At 41.0% G+C, this 24,219-nt stretch overlaps 1 long non-coding RNA gene across 1 annotated transcript in view; it reads left to right on the forward strand.

Annotated features, from left to right (window-relative positions):
- Positions 1-24,219, forward strand: part of LOC104832462 — a 102,486-nt gene that overhangs the window by 76,584 nt on the left and 1,683 nt on the right. The window contains exons 9-10 of the long non-coding RNA XR_774423.1: positions 2,041-2,238; positions 4,270-4,356. This is a non-coding gene — a long non-coding RNA (uncharacterized LOC104832462). The remainder of the gene's footprint in view (positions 1-2,040; positions 2,239-4,269; positions 4,357-24,219) is intronic.

A 24,219-nucleotide genomic window follows, 5' to 3' on the forward strand; every position in this document is an offset into this window, starting at 1 on the left:
TGGTAATTTCCTAATAGCACAATATATTGAATTCAGTGTAATACTTTTGAAAAATTTTGACTGAGAGGCTGACTTTGTAAACTGAGAAAATCCAAGGCAAGTAGCAGCAAAGGAATCTCCGATAATTGATTCAAGAGTTTCCACACCAACTATTTCTTTGCCCAGATTTCCCATACAATTTCTGTGCACTAACAGAGAGGTTATCTCTATACAGTTCTCAGGGGGAGCTAATCTTAACGGTGAATACTCACTATTTGATGCAGATTAATGTAAGAAAGACAAAATTAAACAAGTTTCTTCTGCTTCCTAGTGATTGTTGTGTCTGATCCATCTTTAATGAGTTTTAAGCTAACTGCTTACTAGGAGATAATACATGTCAGATCCGGAGCTACAATTTATGCCTACAATTCCATTGACTTCACTGGAGCTACTCCTGTTCTCCCCAGCTGAGTAAGTAACCCCTTGAAGTTCTGGGAGGAAGTACATTACATTTTTCAGCTGGAAAAGTGGACCCAAATCTTTCCATCCTGGGCTCTGAGCCAAGCAGCATAGCTTTACCCTTTCCCACATTTAGCATCTACTTGCATTTCAATAGCAAAGTCTGGAAACTGTCAAAAACTGCTCTGGTGGTGGATCTGGTCCTTGTCTACAGCTACATTACTGACATGTATATCAGTGCTTTCAATACACTTACAGTCAAATGCCTTTAAAGACTGTGGAAACTTGTATATACATCTTTTAATAAGAGAAAAACAGATGTCCTTACAATCAGTAATATGGGAGTTAGTGTACTCTATCTGTGTCACCCTTAGCTGCAGCTCTTTTGAAAATTGGTTTGAAAGAAAAGGCTGTTTTTTTCATGACACATGTATATGTTTTGTAAACAAAGAGCATCAGCAAAGTTCAAATGTACTGTGACTTCACTCGCTGAAAATATTCTGCCTTTAGATGGGGTTCAGACAGATGGGCCTCAGATGCTGCTCAGGCCCATTTGTGAGCCTGCAGTGGGTTAAGTCTTCCTGCTATTGATCATGTGGATGGTTCAGAGTAACTGCAATTTCTGCACCGAGTAAGGGCGGAATTTTTTATTGAGGGAGTCATTATTAAAAGTTTAAGTGAGCAAGCATCCTTTTCAGAGTGAAATTCCAAGCTTTTCAAAGTCAGTGGAAATTTTGCCATTGGCATCACTGGAGCGTGTATCATTCCTGAAGTTCCTAACCCTTGTCCACGCCTGCTGAAACTACAGTAAGCAAGGCAGGCTTGCCTTCTTCATACGTCCACTCTACGTGCCTTTGAGGACATATGTGCTGAATGAGAAGGATTCAGCTCATTTATGAAGGTCAAAATTGCTACATAAATAGTTGTCTTTCATCGTAATTGCTGTTCTTCATAAAAGCACATTTGGGGATTGAAGCATTGTGGCCTCAGCACCTAATGCTCTTGCCAGGATATATTTGCAATCGATCTCCTATGTACACGGATTGCTACCAAAACCACCCAGAAACACAGAAAATGCCAGTACTCGGAGGGCACCTGCCATTGAAAGCTGTGTCCAGAGCCTGCAGCTGATGAAGTGTTAAGTGGCAGGAGAGAGTCCCTGCCCCAGCCATGCCGCAGCGGGGCAAAGCCTCCAGCTCCTCACAGCCCTGCCCTGCCCCACCATGGGCTCACCGAGCCGGGCCCACCCACAGGCCCACGGCTGGGTTTGGCCTCCGCCCATCCCCGGGGAGGTGCCCTGTGCCCGGGGCTGAGGTTGCCCTGGTGTCCCCCGGCTGCCCCACTCCTGGTTGGGGCGGTGGGACGGGCCCTGACTGCTAGGGCCTGCCCCGATGGACGCCCATGGGGGCCCCCAGCCCCAGGGAGTGTTCGGCCCTTCGGCACCCCGACAGCGGCAGCCAGAGTTTCCTGAAGGACTTCTCCCATCTGTCGTAAGTTTTGTTGCCTAGGGAGTCTGTGATAAAGTCTTTTTTTGGCATGTATGGGAGAGGGATGGGTGGGAAGCGGGGGATGGGGAAGAAAGGTCCTCTCTTCCCCTTTCAGCATGCAGCTGCAGATCCACCTCCGTCTCACCTTCAGGATTCAAGGAAACCAGAGAGACCAAGACAAACGCAAAACTCGCGCAAAGCCCCAAACCAGCCTCTCCTTGCTTTGGTTCTCTTTAAAATGTCACTTTCAGATGCTCTGACTGAAATCTGGTGTCGGCCTCTCGCTGAAACCTCAAGGGCAGAGCTCACGCAGGTCTGTATGACCCTCCCATGGCAATGAAAAGCAAGGTTTGTCTGTGCTGCCCTTGTCTACCGGCCCATGCGATGGGAAAAGAATGTGTTATTCTTTGGAGTCAAAGGTGGCCACCTCCTTTTTTTGTCAAACCACAACTGCCTGCTGCATTTCTTATATCAGCTTCTGAAGTCCTTCCTCTGCTTTCATTCATCCTTACCTGACCATACTCCCACAGAATTTACAGTCCTTTTTAGCAAATCTTTTTATCAGATAAGCTGGGATGCTAAAATAATGACAGCATACATCTGGCTAACGTGCTATTTACTGTCATTTGATTTTGGTGGGATTCTGCCTGAGGGAATACTTTTATTCATGCCCTGCAGATGGGGAACTGAGGCATAGATTATAAGCGATGTCCAAAATTACACAGCGTGTTTGTGACTGAGCTGGGGAAAAGGGCTTCTGATTAAATTATCAGGCAGAAATAAAATGAAAAAAAAAAAGCAACAATTTTTTCATATGACACACAGTTAAACAGTGGAATTCATTGTCACAGGCTGATGGCTGTATCATAAAGGCCAAAAGTATGAGTGGATTCAAAGAGGGATCAGACAGCTTCTTGAGGGAAAAAAATCATCAGGGTCTATAAAATATAAAAACACACATACAGCCTCCAGTTTAGGAACTTTCCAAATGGCAGGAAGGTGGAAGGTGAGTTTTGGCAGGGAAATACCTACTCTGCTGTTGCCCTGTTCTCATCTTCTAGTACCTATTGTCAGATCTAGGATTCTGGTATATGTGTATGCATATGAATATATGTACACTTACAGATACACATACCTTATAAATATATACACACATATTCTTTCTCTCTCTCTCCTTCTCTCTCTCCCCCCCCTTATGCAATGTCCTTATATGATGTCTTTTGAGAGCCTGCCCAAAGTTAATAAATTCTTAGAGGTGGGTCACGTGTTTGATGCAGAGTCCAATACATTCAACAGGAGGATCCACACAAGGAGCGAAGCTAAGAGAAAGTACCTCCCCACCCAACAGGTCATCTTTGGGTTGTATTTGCTAGAATAAGAGATAAGCACAGCTCCAGGTGCTCAGTCCAGGACTGCAGTCTTGGATGTAGCAGGCTGGCCTCCAGCCAGCCTGTGGTGCAGGTGGAAATCACAAGAACTGGTCCATGCTAGCACTGATGAGACAAACCTCACATTACAAGGCAGCAGTGCTGGATGCAGCTATGGTACTAACATTTTCAAAGTCTCTATCTGGAGGCCTCACAGTAAATATCTGTGGAGCTCAGTAGGGTCATCTTGGGTTAAGACAAGAGATCTGCAACTTTGGCTCATCATGCTATTGACACACGATACGTTCTGGTAGCCCCAGTGCAAGGACTTCTGTCCTTCCCAGCCTCCATGGTCACTATATTGTACCTTGTAACCCCAGCACCCAGCTTGCAGTTGCCTCCCACTTGGGAACACTAGGAAGAAAACTGTTCACACTGAGCACCCTGAAGCCCATGGATGTCTACTATGGCAGCTATAATTTGGCCCAGAAGATTTAGAAATGAGGCAGTGTCCTTTCTGCTCCTGGTGCTGGAAATGTAATTTTAAATGGAAGCTATGTCACAGGATGCAAATGGATGGTGCTTATGAAGTTGGTTAAATTTGAGGCAGCAGATACGCATCTAGACATGACACTTTTTGCCTACACACCATGCTCCATTTTAGAGAAGCATCCTGGTTTGCCTAGTCCCTCTCTGATGCTGTGTTATTTTCACTGTGCTCCAGTAGCTGTCCTCTCAGAGTAATAGTTGCACTGTTCCTGCATTCAGGATCAGAAGCCTTCGCTCAATGGGAAACTGCAATGCTTGCCACATATTTATTGGAGAGTACTCTATGAAATGCCATTTTAATGGAGCATAACTCTCTCTATGAACAGAGCCTAAAGAATTCTCTGTATAAACTCAACTTGTTTTAAACTGTTTTTCTATGGTTGTCAAAACTCTCTGTCATGTTTTTCTTTTGATTGTGGTTTTTTCAGCTGTCTCTTTTTGCTGTGTGAAGCTAATGGATGATTACATGAGGAAAAAAATAGGCATCCTAGGAGAAGTGGCAGAAAGGAACTCAGGTTTGTTTGTTTGGTTGGTTTTTTTTCATTTGTTCTGGTTTACCTCAAGCTGCCCTTTGGGGTGTGATGTTTGGCTGGTTACTCTTGCTCACTGCCTCTCTTTTCCTTACATCTTTCTGATGTGTATAGCATATCCTAGGACATAAAAAGAGCTGGCAGACAGGATAGTTAGGAGAAGGATGCTGTGAGCTTGATCTGGCAGAGTTTCCATTGCATTGCAATTTCAAAGGAAAGGGAAATCTTTTCGCAAATTAAAGCTTCAGGAAAAACTTAACACAATATAAGAGCAACAGAATTATTTCTTCTCCCCTCCCAAATACAATGAAAACAGATGTTAAAAGAAAAAAAAAAAGATTGGGCGTCCAGATTTTCCTCTGTTATATGCACTATTTCTGATCATGTTATTACTGAACTCAAAACCAAAATTGGCTAATAAAATGGCTAGGTCCCAGCTGAAAGGCAAACACTAAATAAACATAGCAAAGCAAGTTAAAGGTAAGTTAGATTCTAAATAGTTGGCTCATTTGAATAATTTAAAACATTTGTGTTATTTTGGGAAGGAAATGTATTTTTCACACTGTTTTTAGAGCTAGGTGAAATTATAACTGGAGATACCCCTTCAAATGGCTGCAAAACATAAGACTGGATTTCACAACTACAAAACACCTATCCAGTCTTGCTGACTTCACTGGAATTGCTAAAACACAATGCCTCTGAAAATCAGACTTAGTATCTAACTACTCTTGGCCATCATGGAGCACATCACCTTTGTATTTGAGGAGTAAAGGCTGATGGCTGAAATCTGAAGATTTAAATCAGCATATGGCCACTATTACTGGAATTTGGAAGAAGTGCATCTTCTCATTCTTTTTTTTTTTCTAAATAAGCAGGTTCCCATTCCTGAAGTATTTATTATTCAAGGTCTTCTAGCTCTTGAAAGCATACTGCATTTGGAAAGATTTCAGTTAGTAAAGATGGTAGAGACTTTAAAAAAAGAAGTGATTTCAAACTATTTCCACTAACCTGGCCAAAATATTTTCATATAGCTAGACATGATTTGATATTTCCAAAAGCAAAGGTGAACCCTTCTCTTCCTGCACTTCACATGTAACCTGGTTTGGAAAATAACCAACCTTTCCACTCCGTGTAACTTGTCTCTTCTCTATTTGGGTATGTTTCGTCTTTGATTTTACAGGCAGAATGAGCATGTGTAACCTTTCATACTTCAAATTTTCCCTGGTATACCCCTGATCAACCATGATTTGACAAACTGGTTAATGAATTAAATCACAGTTGCTCACATTTTAAAAAAAACAGCCTATGTCAAATCTGGATGAAATTCTGTGATCAGACTGACTTTGCATGTTTAAGGAACCTGCTGATAGGCTGCCAGGCCCTTAAAGATGCACTGTAGTGCCATCAGAACCCCATAAAAAGTTTAGGCTTCATTTGCTTTTGTGCTTTCATTTTCCATTCTTTGCAAAGGTGAAAGAAGTTCTCCCCTCAGAATCCTTTCTGGTGTTACACTGCCTGTACCAGCCATAAGGATTTGAATAACATGGGGATCTTTGGTTGCAAAATTTTTTAATCAGGTATAGTATCCCCTAAAAATAGGTTTGCTTTTACTTTAAGAAACTATTTTCCTTTCCAATGTTCAGGGATAGTATGATCTAATTTGGATTAACAGTTGGTTTAACCACACCTCTGAGCACTGGGATCTTACTGTGGACGTGGTTCAGCAGTTCCTGTGAGGCACTGCTGTTGCTGAAGCTGGGACCCAGAGCTGATGACAAAGCAGTGTAGCTTAGAGGAGGAGGGAAAAAAGTAGCAGTGGATAGCCAGCCTAGGAGGAAAAGACAATGAAGTTTGACTAAAAGAGGATGGTAATAGCTGCGTCTTGAGGTAAATTACTCCCCTTCTCACAGCTTTCTGACCAGAAGTTCACAATTAATCACATCTGATGTCATGTAAAAGGAGTGAATACAGTATGCAGAGTATTACTGCACATTCATGCCTTTACCTTCCTGCATCTTGGCTACTGAAGCTGGAGTTTCATGTCAAAAGAGACTAAAATTGTAAGACTGGATGTTGGCAGATGATACTCTTCCATGTAGTGATTCAGGGAGTCTGGTGGAGGCAAGGGGGAGAGCCCCAAGTAGAATAAGGAAATATTAACTGATATGCTATATAACTGGGCTATAAATAGGCACTTTTATTTATATGTTCACATTTTTTTTTAACAAGTTTGTATCTGGGTGTGTGCAAGGATCATCTGATTCAGTGAATCTGATTCTGGAAGTTAAAAGGAGACCACTGAAAAAAAGAGATCACTCTACCAGCAAACTTATCCTAGCTGAGCTAGGGGCTGAGCTCTGATACCCTGCAGGTATCCAGTGTGGGCAGGAACAAGATGACCACACTGCTGTTACTGACCACACTACCAAAATCAGAAACTGAGACACCTAAGTGGAAGCAGTGAGAGATCAACTGCACATACTGAATCCTCCAGAGGCCAGGGACTATGAGCATGCTCAGCTCCAGTCACTAGATGCACCATCTTCCTTGCCAAACCCATGGCTGATGCTTGTGAACTCTTTTTAGAAGGAGAAGATGAGAAACAGGTCTCATCTGGTAGTTCTTAGTTTGTCACATTACATTTGATTAAAATCTGAACTTGGCAAATCCCTGAAGATCTTATTCTTGAAGGAATGCTGCATGTAGCACAAAGCAGTTGCTGGATTTTTTTTTTTAACATGGCAAAGGGGCTGTAAAGCTTACTTTGGGTTCACAAAGGAAATTTGGATGGTCAGTGGACTGCAGACCAGGATCAGGTGGGTGGTCTCTACCGCCAGTCACGAAAAAAGAGTATGCCGAATACATACAGTTCCCCCCTTCTGTCTCAGTGTTTTAGAAAGCTAAGGCTTTTCCAGGTTGTAATAGCTCATGATAGTGTTGTGTAGTTTCCTATCATGGAAAACGTCAGAAAAGAGTAAGGTCCTTCTGAGATGGGTGCCCACAGGACAGATCAGCATTTTGGAACAATTGTTTTTTAACCTAGGGGAGTTTCACATTCAAGCAGCCACACACACTGAATTGGCCAACTGTCCTGAATCCTCAATAGCAGTTCAGTGGAAATTTCCTATCACCTGATTGCGCTGAGTTTTATTCACATTCAGAGTCTTACTCATCTAGAAGCCAACCTGAGTTTCAGGAAAGGATGCCTGTGCCCCTATTCTACTGTCTATAGCTGTTAACTGCAGTCAAGCTTGCACCTCTTAAGAGATTTTATCTCTTACTGTTAGAAACAAAGAAAACACATTAGAAAACAAGCTGCTGTTATTCCAGTGTTCACCTAAAGCGACAAGGGCAGGAAACCGGCTGTAACCTCAGGCTCTTCTCATGCCCTTGTTATTCCATTAGGCAAGAGAAAGAAAGAATGACACCATGCATTGGTGGCTAGGGACCCTACCTGGAGAGATGGACACCTTTCACACACTTATTGAGGGAATCCAGTACAGTATGAGGATATGCTGCAGCTTATTCTTGAAAATTAAGTATTGCTTGCAAATCAGAGAGAAGGTATCTGAATCACCTCCTGTGGGCACAGAGCAGCTTCCTTTCTGCAATGTTGTGACTAGAGCATGAATCTGTGTCTCCATGTGAATTCCTAAACTGAAATGTTTTGGAGATTTTAAATAATCACTTGCAAATTTTTTTCTGTTTGTTTTTGGTTTGTTTTGGTTTGTTTGTTGGTTTTTTTTTTTCTTTTTCTTTCTTTCTTTTTTTTCTTTTTCTGAAGAATCAAAGTCATTCAGCAGGAACTGTTCTGCTGCAGAGCTAGTAGAAGTGTCGCTCTTTTTCAGATAACCACTCTTTTTGTGCTTGGCTTCCAGATCTGCTAGATGCCATATGCTTTAAGCCCCTGGAGTCTGAAAGGAGTCCAGAAGCAGCTCCTGGCTGGGGTCTCTACAAATATACTTGGGCACAGAAGTCCACTATATAGCATAATTTCCTGGGAACTATGACTTACAGTTTCAGCTTGCTGTCTTCCTGAGACTAATGGTGAATCCTCAAACTCTGACACAGTGAAAAAACACCCCTTCAGAAATCTCCTGTAGTATTTTACATACTGTTTAACCTTTGAGAGACACTTGATGAAAGAGTAGACTTGGACACACATGAATACCTATGTGCATACACACAGGGCATTTCTGAAAACATTATTTTTTACAGGATTAAATATATGCAGATGCATGTATATGCAGTATAAACTCCCCCTGTCTTTCCCTTTCCAGTTCCCTTGCTGCTCTAAACCAGTATATGTCATGGGGTCAAGCTGCAGTCCTCAGTACAGCTCATACCACATGCTCTGAACCATGATTTGTCTTGTCCACCTTGCTTTGCTGTTTCCAGTGCAAAGCCATTCTCTGAGCCTCTCCATTCCCTTTTTCTTGCAGGTAACATCTTGTATGACTGTGTGAGATTGTCTGGCTTTAGCTCATCTTGTGCTTCATGACTTGCCTTTTGCAAAATTCTTCCTCTGTACAGGAGGAAGGGTGATTGCTTCTCTTTTCCATAGCATGTCTTTCTGTTAGTCCAGTGGATCTTCACTGTATCTGTTCTGGGAGTGATGTAATGTATAATGCAAGCTCTTGATAGAGGCATTAAAATAGACTGCAATATCATAACTCCATTAACATCAACAGCAATTGAAAAAGTATACCTTTGCAAATCCCACAAATCACCACAAGGACTAAGTCATGAATGGTTGCCATGCTAAGAAACTGCATTTTCAACAAATAAATGATTTTTCTAACTCAGCTCTACATATGTCAGGCTAATGTGCTTGAATTATATGAAACTGGTTATGTCATATTACTTGTGTATATAATATATCATCTCATATAGCTTCAATAAGTAAAGCATATTATGATGTACTTATAGCACATGTAGACTGTATTTATATCATATGTAAAGCACATTATATATTAATATAAATTTAAGCATGAAACTCTCATATATGTCAGTATCCATAAAAACTTTGACGTGTCCTTGTAATACAAGGAGCTAAAGTAACTGTCTTGGTTCCCTCAAGCTGGACATACATGCAATGCAATATATCCCATGCCTCCACCTACATGTCATAGCCACACTTGCTTCACTGCTCCCATCCACCTGGGGAGCCTAGAAGTGGGAAGGGAGCCCTTTTCCTTGTGACCCACTGAACATGGGCTTTTGGGAGACCAGGACTGCAAAAAGTGTCATTGAGCACACCTGTCCCCCCTCCTTTTTTTAAACAGGATTAGGTTGTAGACAAATCTCCATGCACTTTAGAGGAAAACACACCTTAGTGCTCTGAGTACAACATTGAAAGCTGCAAAGGAAGACAAATGACATAAACAGGGTGCTTCCCATGAGCCAGGCTGCTGTTCAATTAGTGTTTCTTCCTTTCTGTTCTCTGAGTCACTCCTTGTCTCCTTCTTTAGCTTCCTTCTGTCTACCTCTCCCTCTCTCTTTCTCAGGTGGAAAATATGATGTGGCCCCCTCAGTGTGTCTGTCAAACATATTGGCTCCTCAGCTAATCTTTGACCGGACCTGACTATGTCTCTTTCAGTGAAGCAGACGATTGGTTTCCACTTAAACCTTTGGGATCTTAGGGCTCAGGAAGAATAACTCCAAGCACTGCATTTGGGAAAGCTTTATTAACAAGTTGAAAGTGAAAGAAAGGTAATAATTGCATTTAAACAATCAACCAAAGCAAAGCTCACCTCTGGGTTTATAAATTTGTAGGGAAGCCATAATTACAAGGGGCCTGTGTTGCTACATTGCATTTGCTTTGAAAACCAGACCGCCACCCCGCTCCCACTGGATGCATAATTGGGTCCTCATAGGCCTCTTGAATCAAAGTAGTGTTGCAGTAAAAGTTTATTTATCCAGTGCTCATTAAAAGAGAAGCTGAATGGAAAACTCCCACTTTGGGGATGGGATTAGATAGCCCTAGAGTATTCCTCCTCCCATGCCCTTTCAAGGTTTTTTGTTTCTAAATCTGCTCAGCAAGAAAAAGTAAATTGCCAGAAGTGAGATTAGTGGAGAATATTGTCCCAAGGACAATAAGGCTTTATTGCAAGGCTGGTATGAGATCCCTGCTTCAAAAAAACTACAAGACCCGGAGGTGTGTGAGCTCTTAATTGCCTACCTCTGATAAACTAGCAGTGAAAAAAAAAAAAAAAAAAAGAAAAATCCCATTCAGCTGTGAATTAGCCTGGATCAAGTCCACTTGCTAATCAGAGTTTAATGAGGATGCTGCTGGCCTTAACATATTCAAAATGTTCAAAACTGCCCTGGCTTCATGTTTGTGCAGTTGGTATTTCCTCTCTGCTGTCAATTCTGCACACAGACCCTCGTGAATCTTTAGAGAAGATAATTATGTCTGGGACAGGCATGGTAGGGAGAGTGGGAGAGTATGTACCTCAGAAGGAGTGAAAACGTAAGGCTGAGAGTTACTCAGCTAATTCATTCCCATATCATCCAAATTGTCTACGCCTCAGCTGCTGGAATAAATACCCCTATTTGCTCATTGTTAGTCAGACCCATAGAGCTTGGATATATAGCAGGATTTCTAATACTGTATCACAGTCAGCCTTTATCTGTCCTTGCTCTGAGGGGAATCCATGGGGTAGCTGTACGTGCCAGTCCCAGGGTTCAAGAATCATGGGTCACACCACTTGCAATCACGACTGCCATTTGCTGTTTATACAACCCCTGATAAAGATCAGAAGCCATGCAAATATAGCCACAGTGCCAGAGAGCTTGATGTATAAAATCAGGAGATGCTTTGACATTTGTTGGCTATACTGAAGTTAGTGAGTTAGCCCACTGCAGTAGCTACATGGCTGAAAGCAGAGGCCTTTGTGCACCCAGTAGGCTCCAGGGCACTGGCAGAAGCAAGCAGGCACTGGCAGGTACCATTTGATCCTATTCCTCATTCCCATCCTACTGTTCTAAACTAGATGCTATAATGATACCAAATTAAAAAAAAATCTGAAAAAAGGACAAGAACTCAAGATTTTGATACCTTATAATTATGGGCTTGATTTGGGATGTGGGACTGAACATATGAAACTAAAAAAGCTTTTACACAAACCTTTTTGGCTATGCAGACCAGTACGTGATACTCACACTGTGAGATAAAAGTACATCTTCTGTTGGCCAACAGGATTAGGGCTGTATGTTCAGTCAGGGACTGCTGATCGGCAAAGATGTTACTGAGTGCAGTTACAGTGGGTCAAGTGCATGCTGTCTTGTGCTCAAAGCTTAGTTTGTCCACAGCCTACCCCTCAAAGTCTAATAAATCTTACAAACTGGTTATAAGGCTGTGAAGTCTGTATGCTGCAAAGCATGGGTTACCCACAGCCTGATTCACCTTGCCCTGATTTTATACTTCTGTTGAGTGCAGTGGAGTAGCTCTTGATTTGCAGCAATGCAAATGAGAGGGAAATCAATTGTGGGAGACCAGGGGTGGCTTACTAACATTCAGATTTTCTTGATTATTGCATAAAAATTGCATTAATCAAGCTTCCTGTCTGTCTTTGTAGAACAGCTCTTCAAGATGGCAGGGAAAATATGAATTTACTATTATCTGCCATGAATAATTCTTGTTGAGATTCTTGTTTAGACAGAATATTTTCATGACTTTTGCAAGTGTGTGGCCTCACAAAACCCAAACTGCTATTGGTTTTAGTGGAAGTAATATGTCGAGGCAGGATATTATTCATTTAAGGTTGGAACTATGTGTAAAACACACACTAATTGCAGCTGATCCCGGGCTTGCTTACTCTTAACATTCATGTCATCCATTATGCAGTTAGAAGATTTCAAGTATGGTTTTTGCAATGGTATCTGATAAAGAAATCAATCAACGAATCGAATCTCTATTTTTTTTTTCCCTCTAAAACCTAGAGGAATAATATCAATCTGGCAGCAAGTTGGGAGTTTATTACTTAAAGCACTAATATCTGGTGCTAAGGCAGAGATCATATTGACTGTACAAGGGATATTTGAAAAATAAAAACCTGCTCAGTAATTAAAAATTGCCTTAGTTAAAGAATTCGTAAAGACATTAAATTTTTTAATGAAAAGGCACTTTTAATCAAAAAGCTATTGTCCAAAAAAAGATCTTCAAGTCAATATCCCATTATAGTCTCTGAGAAAAAGGCATTGTCTTCAAAAAATACTTATGGAAGCATGGTCCAATACTACAGAAATGTAGTACAAATGCAATTTAATGTAATCTGACCCCATCATAAATAATTTTTTAGAGCAGCAAGGGAAATGAGAAGAGGAAAGGCAGGGCGAGTTTACACTGCATGCATATACATCTGCATATATTATATGCTTTGAAGAATAACATTTTCAGAAATGCTTTGCAAAACCTGTATAAAACTTAGATGGTTCTCTGTAAAGCTTCTTCTATTCTTGCTCTAAACTTTCATCAGCTTTAATCACAGACATGCTGGAATCCCAGTGCTTCTTAAATAGTATGCATTAGTAAACAAAACCCAGCTACAGCTACATTTTTTGCGTTTTTACATAGTTGATGATTTAGTTTTCCTTCTCTTTTTTACCAGGAGGCACACCTTATCTGAGAATCTACATAATAGAAACATTTTGTGACTAGATACTGAAAGAAAAGATGTTCACATAATCTGAGTATAAACAGGATCTTTTTAAAAGAGCACATAGTTCATGCACCATTTAGAAGCAACAGCTTTCTTTCCAACAAGTAATCATATTTGATACAAAGAGGCCTGGGTAAGCCCAGCCAGATATGAATTATTTGGGTTTAAGAATGCTGAAATGTTCCATCTGGATGATAAATTCTTAAATGAAACATTTAGACATTTCCAGAACAATTTTTTTGACATTTTCAAAATGAAATGTTTTGATATTTCTGAATCAGTCTTTTCTCCACTTTTCATTCTGTACATTGTTTTGCCATTTTGACATTTTGTTTCAGTTCAGGACAAACCCAAATATTACAATATCCTTGCAGTAAGAAATTCCAAATTTGGACCAGGTCTGCTTCTGATAATGAATCACATGTAAAGTTGTTCAAGGTGTTATGAATCTCAAACAAACTTTGGTTCAGGTTTGAACTGCAGCTGAAGGTTCAAAACTGTTCTTATTTTACCCAAATTACAAGGCAAAACATGTCAATGACTTTAAAAGTCCTTTGCAAGATATAGAATCCTTTTGCTCCAGAGTAATCTGCCAGAATTGAAAATATATAATAAATTTTTAGAAGCTTTAAGGAATGGCCATAAAATAAGACTTATAAGACAAACTATTCAGGCAGTGAAAGGTCATAAGGAGACCCAGTGCTTGCATTATAGCTAAAAAAGGTTAGTAATATTTGTAGAAGGTCAGTGTGTAGTTCAAGATCTAAATTATTCTCATGTAAATCCAGTTATAGAAGGCTCAGTTTTCTCTGAGTGCTGAAAAGACTATGTGTTCCCCGGTTAAGGCTTGATTCTTATCTCTTTCTGGAGATACCCTGTTTACTTGAAGACAGACAAATGAGAAAGACAGTTGTGGATGGTGCAAAACCATCACTAGAAGCATTGGACCTTACTGCTCTTTTATTTGCCCCAGGATCCAGGAGTAACTTCTGCTGAAGCCAGTGAACCAGAATTTAGCTCTTAGTATGGCTTTTTGCATCTGTCCTGTGCATAGAGGCTGCAGTAGCCACCCTAGCTGAGCACTGGCGATGCACAGCTGAATGTTCTATCGTGAAAGAAAGAGGAATGGCTGGGCCACTCGCTGCTTTAACTGATTTGAGCTACAGACTGGAACACACTGAGCTGTGCAGAAAAGCTGTATATCAAAGCAGCTACTGGGCTGTTGTTGCTATCTGCAGGAGACTGGGGCAGCCTGGAATCTGTGACATTAAAAAGGTAGCGTAAAGAAAGCTTGGACTCCTGGGAGGTGCAGGACGTAATTTAATATCATCCCATTGGCATAGAATAAATGCGAATGAGGGAGAAAAGAGGCCCATGGTTTACAATAGGCTCAGTAATACTTCATGCATTTCGAGCAGGCGCAAAAGAACAGCACAACAAACGCTTCTAGAAGTTTCCTAAAAAGCAGCCTTTCTGCTTAGATAATTTTTCAAGGGCTTGGTATGCAGGAATGAAACAACATTTTAAAAAGAAAATTTCCAAGTCATGAACTTCTTTGAAGGAGTTCCCAACTCCTTCAAAACTCAGAAAGGGTTTGTGTTCATTTCAAGTTTTGGGTGAAAATTTGGGTCAAGTTTCAAGATGGTTTCTCGACCTCTAATTACTATTATTAGCACTCCTAAATGGACTCTTTAGAAAATTCCTTGACTAAGGAGGGCTGGAGTGAGCTAATGAGTATGAGAGGGAGAAGAAGGTCCTTGTTTGAATTTTAAATACTCCAGCTCACTAATTGGGGACCAACAGAGAATGCTTCTTTTGGAGTGGAGAGAGTTCAGGGGCAGGTGGGAGCAAGAACAATATTTTTTAGACCTGTCACTTTAAAATATACCTACTGCTGCTTTGACGTGGCACCAAATGAATTTTTAAGCAACAATAAGTAACCTTATCCTCCCTTTAGGCACTTGCAGGGCTTATTTGTTTTTGTTTTTAAAAAATGAGCTGGGCAGGTTTTTCCAAGGTCTCATGCCTTTAATGAAGAATAATGATCTCTGATGATCCTGGCAACAGGCATCTTTTCTTTTCCAAATAAAAATGAAGAGGCAGAGAGCCTCGTGCCTACAGCTCTGTTATGTGTTAGACCAGCAGAGTCCCCACTGACAGTGCTGTTCCAATTGGACACTCTTCCTGTCTTCTATATATTTTTGTTTTCCCCTTTTCTGGTAAATATATTTTTGGATGCTCTTCCTGCCATTGCATGCATCATTCCCACCCTCAGGACACACCCTGATTTTTTTTCCTCAGAGGACCTACAACTTCAGTAGCCTTATCCAGCATGGAGAAGATGTCCAGAACTTTTTTTTGTGACAGAAATCTATTTCAGTGATCACCACCTGAACACAGCTGACATAAATTCCACATTTTTTCTTCTGGGAAAAAAAAAAAAGTATGAGTAACGCATTTACTTTTCTTATTTTGTCTACAGGACTTGTGAAAGCTGTTGTACATGCTAATGTACAACATTATGAGTCCCTCATAAACTTAGGGATGATGCGGATTCATACATTAGACTCATGAAAGCTCTGCGGATTGGGCTGTACCCAGTATTTCAGAAGGCAATTCCAAGTCACGAACAACAGAGTATCAAAGTGACTCCCTGTTTCCAGGAACATTTTCTTCTTTCTATAAGCCAAGGAACCCAATGAACTGATATATTTAATTTTGACTGATTTTTGGCCAATTATTTTTTCTTCTGCAATTACACTTATATAGTCAATTCCACCCATGTGCAGCTATACAAAGTTTAAGGATTACTTAGGGTCAGCCCAAACGCTCTCTTGTGTATAATGATCGTGCTCTCCGGCTGTACAGAGAACTGAGTCCCACAGTTCCGTGGTGACAAACTAGCTGGGGGCTGATGTCTGACTTGGAGTAAATTGCACACTCAGTTCCCACACTACACATATGCCTCTATAGCCCTGATTGTTCTTCTACTGATAAAATAAAGAAAGCCTCAGTTGTATTTGAAAAATTTGGTTCTGTCTATGAAAATGCTTTAACACCAATGCAAGGCAACCTTGCTCATCCTTTTGTGTCTACAGAGAGCTGATGAAAATCTGCCAGAAGTATTGCAGCCTGATTTTACAAAATAGTGCTGATAAGAATGGGAGCTTAGTTAATCTAAAGTGTCTCAGAAAGGGTCAAAATGTGCTTATACAGCTACGATTACACAGTGTGTTGTGTCCCAGTCCTGCAATGTGCTGAAGCCTATTTGATTTCTTGGGCCTTTCCAAGGCACTTTGGCACATGCTGGTGGACTGCATAGAATTGAAGAAGCGACATACTGCTTTTCTCCCCTTCCTGCATAACTGTATCATTCAGTTAAAGCAGTTTTGCTGACATTGTGCTGACATGTTGATTCTCACGCGGAAACATAGGGAAATAGATGCTAGGATTAAGAGGAGAGACTAATCTTCTTATTTGCTCTTACTAAATGGTTTTTAGTACACTGCACAGAGCACTTCCTAGTTTTTGTGTGTGCATTTGCGTTGCATTGGAAGACGGACCTAACTGGAGAAAAAAACGGGACCCAACGTGAGCTTGTTACTATGCTATAAACATACACTCTCACTCCAGCTATCAGCTCCATAGAGATTTTGTTGCTTGCTTTTCCCATTTGCTGGGCAGGCTTTGCTCTGCTCCTTAGGCAGAGGCAGGCAGCTGTTTTCAATATCCAAAGGACAAACCTTGAAATAAGTGTGAGGTGGCATCCTTGCACTCTGGCTACAGATTATGAAAAGATTTGATAAGGGGAGGGAATAAAAGTAAGAAAAGTTGGCAGCTGCTTTCTACACAAGCTGTGCAGTCAACCTCTTGGAATGGACTTAAACAGCTTCAGAATAGGTCACCTAAATGTATTCTCTCTTTTAAGTAGGTTTAAATAAAAGCCGACTTCTGTTTCTCCTTCCCTTTTCCTTGACATCCCAAGGCAGTGCTGCCTGTGGGAAACCAGGCACATGATGAGGGGGACGTGTGGGACAGATGGAACTGGTTTTCCTCAGTGATAGACACATGACTCTTCTCCTTAGGCCTGCCATGACTTCAGTAGCTCAAAAATAAGTTGGGCACCAGAAATGGGCCATGAAGCCAATGAAGGCTTCTTTCCATAATACATTCATGTTCCTACAAATCCCATATGCACAGAATATGTCTTTATCTTTGTGGCACTGTGCAGATACTTATGAGCCTACAAGGAGAGGGTTTAAGTATCTGGCCAAAACTGACCAACCTCAAGTTTGCCAATGACACCTACAGGTTAGAAGGAAGGATGTGGATGGCTTTTTGTAAATGTGTACCCAGGTTACAATCTTTGAGATAGACAGGAGTCCTCCTTGCCATGCCTGGCCCAGAGTTCCCAGCCAAAGAGTGCTGCTCATGCCCTTGCCACCCCAGCCAGGTTCAAAGGCTCTGGAGAGCCCAGAAACATTCAAAGATTCTGTTGCCCTCGTTTGTTAATGAGTTCAGTGCCAAGCATGTGTTTGTGCAACTTAGCACTGGGGAAGCCAGACTTGAAGTGCCTCCGCTAGCAGTGCTCCTGTGTAGGAGTCCAGGCCTCAGCTCTCCTGGTCCATATGCAAAATATGAGCATAACCAAGACCTTGCTAGCTGTCTATGCGAGGTCTTGGTTTTGCTTGTATTTCACAGATCCTCAGTGTCACTTAGGTACCTAGCACATCTCAAGAAACCCAAGGCCTATTGATATCAAGGACATGAATTGAAGAGGAGATCAATACTCAAAGTTCAGCTTTGAAAATCTGACCTGGAATTGTTCTAACTAAAAAAACACTCGAGTATCTCAAAATATGGGCACTTACATCCCTGGCTATGTGTCACAGGGAGTCATTCTCTTGGGCACAGCTGCTAACTGGTTGTAGGGTAAAAAAATGGGCTGCAAAGTACTTTGTGTGTGGACTGTCAGCAACCATACACCTCCACATCCTACGACAAAAGTTAAATTCTTTCTGCCTGCCCAGTTTGGCCCATCACGTGCATATGTAGGGCAGCACGAAGGCTGGGCTGTACCAAACGCTGAAGCAGTGTTCCTCATAAGTACAGTTGTTCAGCTTGTACCATCTGCTTCCCAAGCAGCAGCAGGGCCCTGCAGCTTGCCAGCCTCTCACTGGAACGGTCCAAAGTCTCAGGCTCTGGATGTAAGGAATATGCCTATGCACCTGTTGCTGGGCATCTGTATGCATACATACCCTAATTGCCTATGCGGATGATTATGTAGAAGCTCTGTTATTACGCTGTTACATGCATATCCAGCCTTCAGGGGCTCTGGTGTGTATGTTTGCAGGCATGGAGTGGTAGAAAAGACATTGTAAATCATAATTTACAAAGTAGTTTTTCAGAACAGAGTTGTGAAACATTCACAGAGATTTAGATTAGAAAGAAAGCAAGAAAGAAGAAGAGAGAAAAAGAGTGAGAAGTAGAGGAAAAGAAAGAAATCTTGAGTATGTAGATGTTGTTTTCAGAAACGAGAGACATCTGTTTGGGAAATGAAATCTGTCCAAAAAAATGAGGAGGGGGCAGGGGAAAAGGTGAAACATTGCCAGTGAAATAAAATAAAATCTCAAACTTTCCCACAGAAATCTTAGTTGAACCAACACAGAAACAGAGGAGTTAAGAACAAAGGATTTATTTCCGAAAAGGAGCCAAGGCAAAGATTGCCAGACAGAAAAAAGTGTCCATGGAATCATTAACACTGCAGGAGTCAGGAATGATGGTAACCAATAGCATCCAGCAGGTCTGGGTACATTTCTGTTTGCTTTTCACTTTTTACGTGGAAAGCTTTGGCAGACCCCAAGTGTGGAAGTCATCTTTTCCCCAGACCATCTTCTGTGGTCACTCCTCCCATGAGGCAGGTCCTGCCTCCCCTTTGGCTGATTTATGCAGCTTGCTAGGCACAAAAAGCATCAGAAAACCACTAGCTCTGACCGCAGAATTTGATCGCTTCATGGTACTGTCACCATACCAGCCCCTACCCAGTCACCCACAGTGGGAACTTGTCTGAGAGAGGTGGGCATTTTCAGGCTCTATTCTTCCTTAGCAATCCCAGGCTGTCAAAGTAACCCCTTGGAAAGCTGTCAGCCAACATAAAATCGATTGGCTTCCAGTTAATCTGTGTGGCATGAGCCAGCCTGGTCACTGTACTGGTGTGGGAGCAGTATGTTGTAACAGCAACCTTGTCCCCAGCCCCCCAAATTGTGCCAGATGCAATTCACTTTCAGAGTCAGAACCCACAGGTAGAAACAGTAAATCAGCAGTTTGGTGCCTAGCAAACATCCTCTGGATTTTTGTTTCTGTTATGTAGCCGATTCCCTGTTGTATTGACAGAGAGCTGACTGCCATAACAAATCTCCAGCACTGGGCAATTTGGGTATCCTGTTGTTGCTTTCAGTAGTGAGGATTTTATAGGCATTCCTGTGAAAACCCCACCTGCTGTGGGGTTGCTTTCTTCTTCATAGATCCACAATCTGGCTCCTTTTTTTTGATTGAATTACCAGGCTTCAAAGAAGAAATGCACAGCAGAGTATAGAGAGCCAGGAATCTTAGCGACAAAGAAAACAATTGGTATTATAGTTGCATTGTAATACCTTTCTTTATTAGTAGTAATGCTTGGAAGAACATAAGTGTTTTTAGGAACAGGCTGGTTTTTAATATCCTTTCTAAAATGACCTAAGAAGTATGCAAAGGCTCCATAATTTTAGCCTTATATTCTGTATAATTTGAGGTGCTTAACAATTCAAAATAGACATTGTCATCATCACAAAGCATATAAAGTGTGGGTGGTGAAGACTGCAGAGAATCCACAATCCTGATTCAGACTCCGTTGTTGACCAGAACAGAATCTGGCAGGAATAAAAACTTACAGAACTTCTTGGAAAATGAAAATTTAAGTCATAAGTAACACAGGAAAAAAAAACCAAACAAAAAACAATGGCAAATGAGAAAAATATGGGAAAAATTCCAGTGTCTGTCCCTGCTCATGGCATTCCCACTTGCAAAATCGTTTTTCATTCCTTTCAGCAGGGAAGCATTTATAGTTTACAAAGATGACATTAGTAATGAAAACCACCTTAAGGCAAAAAAGAAAAAAGAGGGGAAAAAAAGTGAAAATAACTAAGGTACAGAAAACACAAAAGATTTTTTTCTCAAAGAGATCTGAGCAAAAATCAAGCCAGAATTTCAAAATTTGTCCTTACAAGCATAAACTATTATTATTATTACTTTATTAAAATTAGTCCAAAAAATTTGTATAAACTAGTGTTCTGGTTTAACTCAGATCAAGGACTCAAAACTCATTCCTGATAATTTCCAACCTTTTCCAAGCACAGCCTGGTTGTTGGTGGGAACCTGATCTGGCATCTACTGTTAACATGAGCTATACTGGGAGTATCTCTGCTCTGGAGTGCTGGTAATCATAACGCTACCTAGATCCAATGTAGCACTTTTCTCCCTTGGAAGACCTTTGGACAGGACCACACATATTTGGTGCTCTTTATTCAATTGTTACATGTTTGAAATTGTAAAGCAACCATGTGCATTGAGTTACTGACGGGAAGATCATATATTTTTAGTTTTGCAGAAATAGTAGCTAAACTGCTGTGTGTTTCCCACTCCACAGTGTTTATCCTGCACGTTTGGTTTTTTTTTCCATTTGAGATAAGGGATGATTATAGCTTACTTAGGTTGTGTTGTTCAAAGCAAGTTCAACTATATTTAGTGTTTTCATTAGTGAAGGATACACTGAAGTCTTCACTTATCCTGGCCTTGTTCTACTATTTTGTTGACATCATCAACCCTAAAGATTTACTTGGTAACAGATGTCAAAGAGCATAGGGCAGTGAATATGGATAAGCAACTCTCATTTCAAACACAGTTTGGAGAAACAGGATGACTACTGATCAAAAATTATAGCCAAATTCCTTCATAATAAAGACCTTGAGACCAAAGCCGTAGGGCAGTTCAAAAGCAAGCCGTTGAGGCCATCAAAGCTACACTTTGAGGGCAATAGGAAGAACTTTTGACTATACAAAACTGGATGAAAACTGAAAGGAAAAGGCTGAAATAGATCTTGTGCTGTTGTAATGGTCAAACAGTGAAAGCAAAAAGTGTTTCTGGTGTACATAGAGAGAGTAACCATGCTTTGCTCCGCTAGCTGTCTGGGATTCATGACAAACCGAAGACTTAAGAGCTTCAGGCAGGGAGTGCAAAGTGGCAAGGAGCTCTGTGGAAATTAAACTGGACAGTGCCTGACTTTGTTGTGTTATCTAAAGGAGAGAGGAACATCTCAAAATCTGTTTGGTGAATTGGAAGTTAGACACTAGGGGAAAAGTGGACCCTTCACTTTCTGATTTTCTGTTCAAATGAACCAATTATTTTGCTGACCTCAGGGTCCGAATTTCAAAGGGGACTGAAGACAGGCTTAGGCCTGCTGCTATGGCAAATTCCAAAATACCCAATTACTGACCTCAGGAGGAGTCAGCATTCCTGAGATTAGAGTCACTGGGAGTTTACTTCACAAACTCACTTCTAATAATATACTATAGTGCAGACACCATTAACCTGCCTTTTTCAGTTAGCAAATAAGATATGTCTCAAGGCAAAATAGTTATTAACAGCCAGTGGTAGGAGTTACATCTCTAATTGGAAACAGCAACGTCTGCAGGAGAGTGCAGTAAAAGCATATAACAAGTAAATGTGTTAGTGGATTATGAGGACTCTAGGTCATCATTTCATAAAACAGCTTTAGCAGAAACAATGAATATTTCAGGGCTTCATAGATCCAAACTAATTCTGGGCAATGAAGAGTGTCCCAAGGATTAACTCTGTTCTTACTAGCCAAGTCGACCAGCATTACATTGGCAGACTTCCCAGATTTCCTTATTATTTGCACTGCATTTATTTCGATGTTTACACTGTTTTGTGGCAAGCTAATTCTCTTCTTTTCCCCCAACTGGTGTCAGGATGCTGTTCAATAACAAAGCCTTTTCACGTCAGCTGCCTGAGGTAGAGCTATTGTGTCCCAGCTGTCAGTTATACTAAGACATCTTTAGGTCTAAGTTATTCTAATATGAATGACCTGCTGTTTCTATATACAAAACTCTTCCACTGCTTTTATAATTAAACACACAAGGCAAAAGCCTGAAAGCTGAGCACCTGCTGAGCACCCACAAACTCCTGCCTGAAAGCTGAGCACCTGCTGAGCACCCACAAACTCCTGCTGAAGGCTATCAGTATTGCAGATATAGAAGTTGAGATATTTAAACATACAGAATACATTCTTTATTATTCTCAGTGTCTAAGGACATATCTTGCCTTCTGGATCAAGCTCCACTTGACAGAGTTGGAGAAGATTTCTAGACCTGGTTAAAAGAGAAACTCTTAGAGAGTTTTTCCTAATTTCTCTTTTTAGATTTTACTTAGTCCTTGCTGAGTTAACCTGTGTAATTTCAGATGACTGAAAACAGTCTAGTTTACAGCTCTTCTGTATACCATTCTAAAGTTCATCTGCATTTTGGAGCTGAATTTTATTTTGTAGATGGCAATGTTAGGCCTTAAATTATGACTTCCCAGCTGTCGGCTGTTCTATGGCCTAGGGTCTCTCAGGATGGACAGCAAATATGTAGTTTTGTCACTTCTTGCAAACATGCTGAAAACAAGGCATGTTCACACTTTCTCAGATGTGCTCCAGAAAGAGGCAGTTATGTGCCTAGTCATTCACATTTTACCTACAACATACTTTTAGTCTTCTCAGGATAAAAAAAATCATTGGATTTTTACCAGATCAGATCTCATACAATTCACTGGCATGACATTTTGAAGGGCATAATATATTGTCACAGCAGAGGTCAATATGAAGAGAAATGTCTTTAAAACACAAGAAGAAAAATTTCTTTAAAACACAATCTGTTACTTAACAGCTAAAATAGATCAACACATTCTGCTCACAGAGACTTTGCCCAGAACTCAGTCCTGCAAATGCAAGAGCATGAATTTCCCCACAGTATTTGGCTCTGTTTTCAGAAGCAGCAGTACAGTAGATAAGCAGGCATCCCCACTTTCTTTCCGATATCTTGCTTATTATTGTCCAGAACCAGATTATATTTCCAGCACCTTTTATTGCTGTTCCATGCAAGCTCTGTGGAGGGAACAGCTCACATCCATTCAGCTAAAGCAGGCAAAACTATTTCCATGTTCAGACAAAGGAAAAAAGCATCAATTTCCTTGTCCCTGCAGTTGTGGATGACAATGATGTTCACATTCTCAAGTTTTATAGAACAATGCCTCCCTCCATGAAATTCCTAAAACAGGCAGCCTGCCAGGGGCATATATTGCAGCTGATACATCTAGGGGCCTTTTCACTTTTCATTATGACCTTTTTATTTCTTGTTAAATGAGGTTTGTTTCAGTAGGATTACCACAGCCATGACAGCAATGTGGTACAGTCATTCACAATTTAGAAGGTGAGACAGTGAGGCAGCTCAGGCCTACGAGGACTACTGGGCAACAAGAGGAGCACATAGCTGCTTTCTGTTTCTTCGTGTATCTGCCCTGAGTTTTGCACAGATAACAATGTACTTTTGCTAGATACATCACTTAAACTTACAAGCTGTAAAAAGAAAGCAAAAAACCCCAAAAGGTTTGAGAAGCTGATGAAATGCTCATTAAGCCTCCAAATGTTCCAGCTGCACTTTCAAGGAGTTTTGGCCAAGGCAGGTGGAGGTGGTTGTGTTATGAAGTTGTTCCCATTGTACTTTTCATATGTCTCTGCCATATGTCTATGGCTCTGAGCAGACTTCTTTGTGCTTCCTTGAAACTGTGGTAGCAACTACTGGAAAAGGGAGATGTTAGTGATGTGCACAGTAACCTGAGCATCAGCAATTATGGGTGTGAGTTTTCTCTAAATTCCCGAATATGGAGGCATTTCCCTGTAGCTGTTCTCTTGTTGTAGCCAGATTACCATTCCCAGTATAGGGCAGAGGAGGTGGGAGCGGAGGGTCAGCACACTGATGGATCTACTGCTCTGCTTCTAATGAACTGGGGCAGAAATCAGCCACTCTCTTAATTTGTGAACATTAAAAATATCAACAACAAAAATTCTTCAAATCTACAGCCTGCCCTA

The sequence above is a fragment of the Haliaeetus leucocephalus genome, unplaced genomic scaffold, assembly GCF_000737465.1.
Source record: "Haliaeetus leucocephalus isolate CR32 unplaced genomic scaffold, Haliaeetus_leucocephalus-4.0 Scaffold251, whole genome shotgun sequence".
In the NCBI taxonomy this organism is placed as follows: domain Eukaryota; kingdom Metazoa; phylum Chordata; class Aves; order Accipitriformes; family Accipitridae; genus Haliaeetus; species Haliaeetus leucocephalus.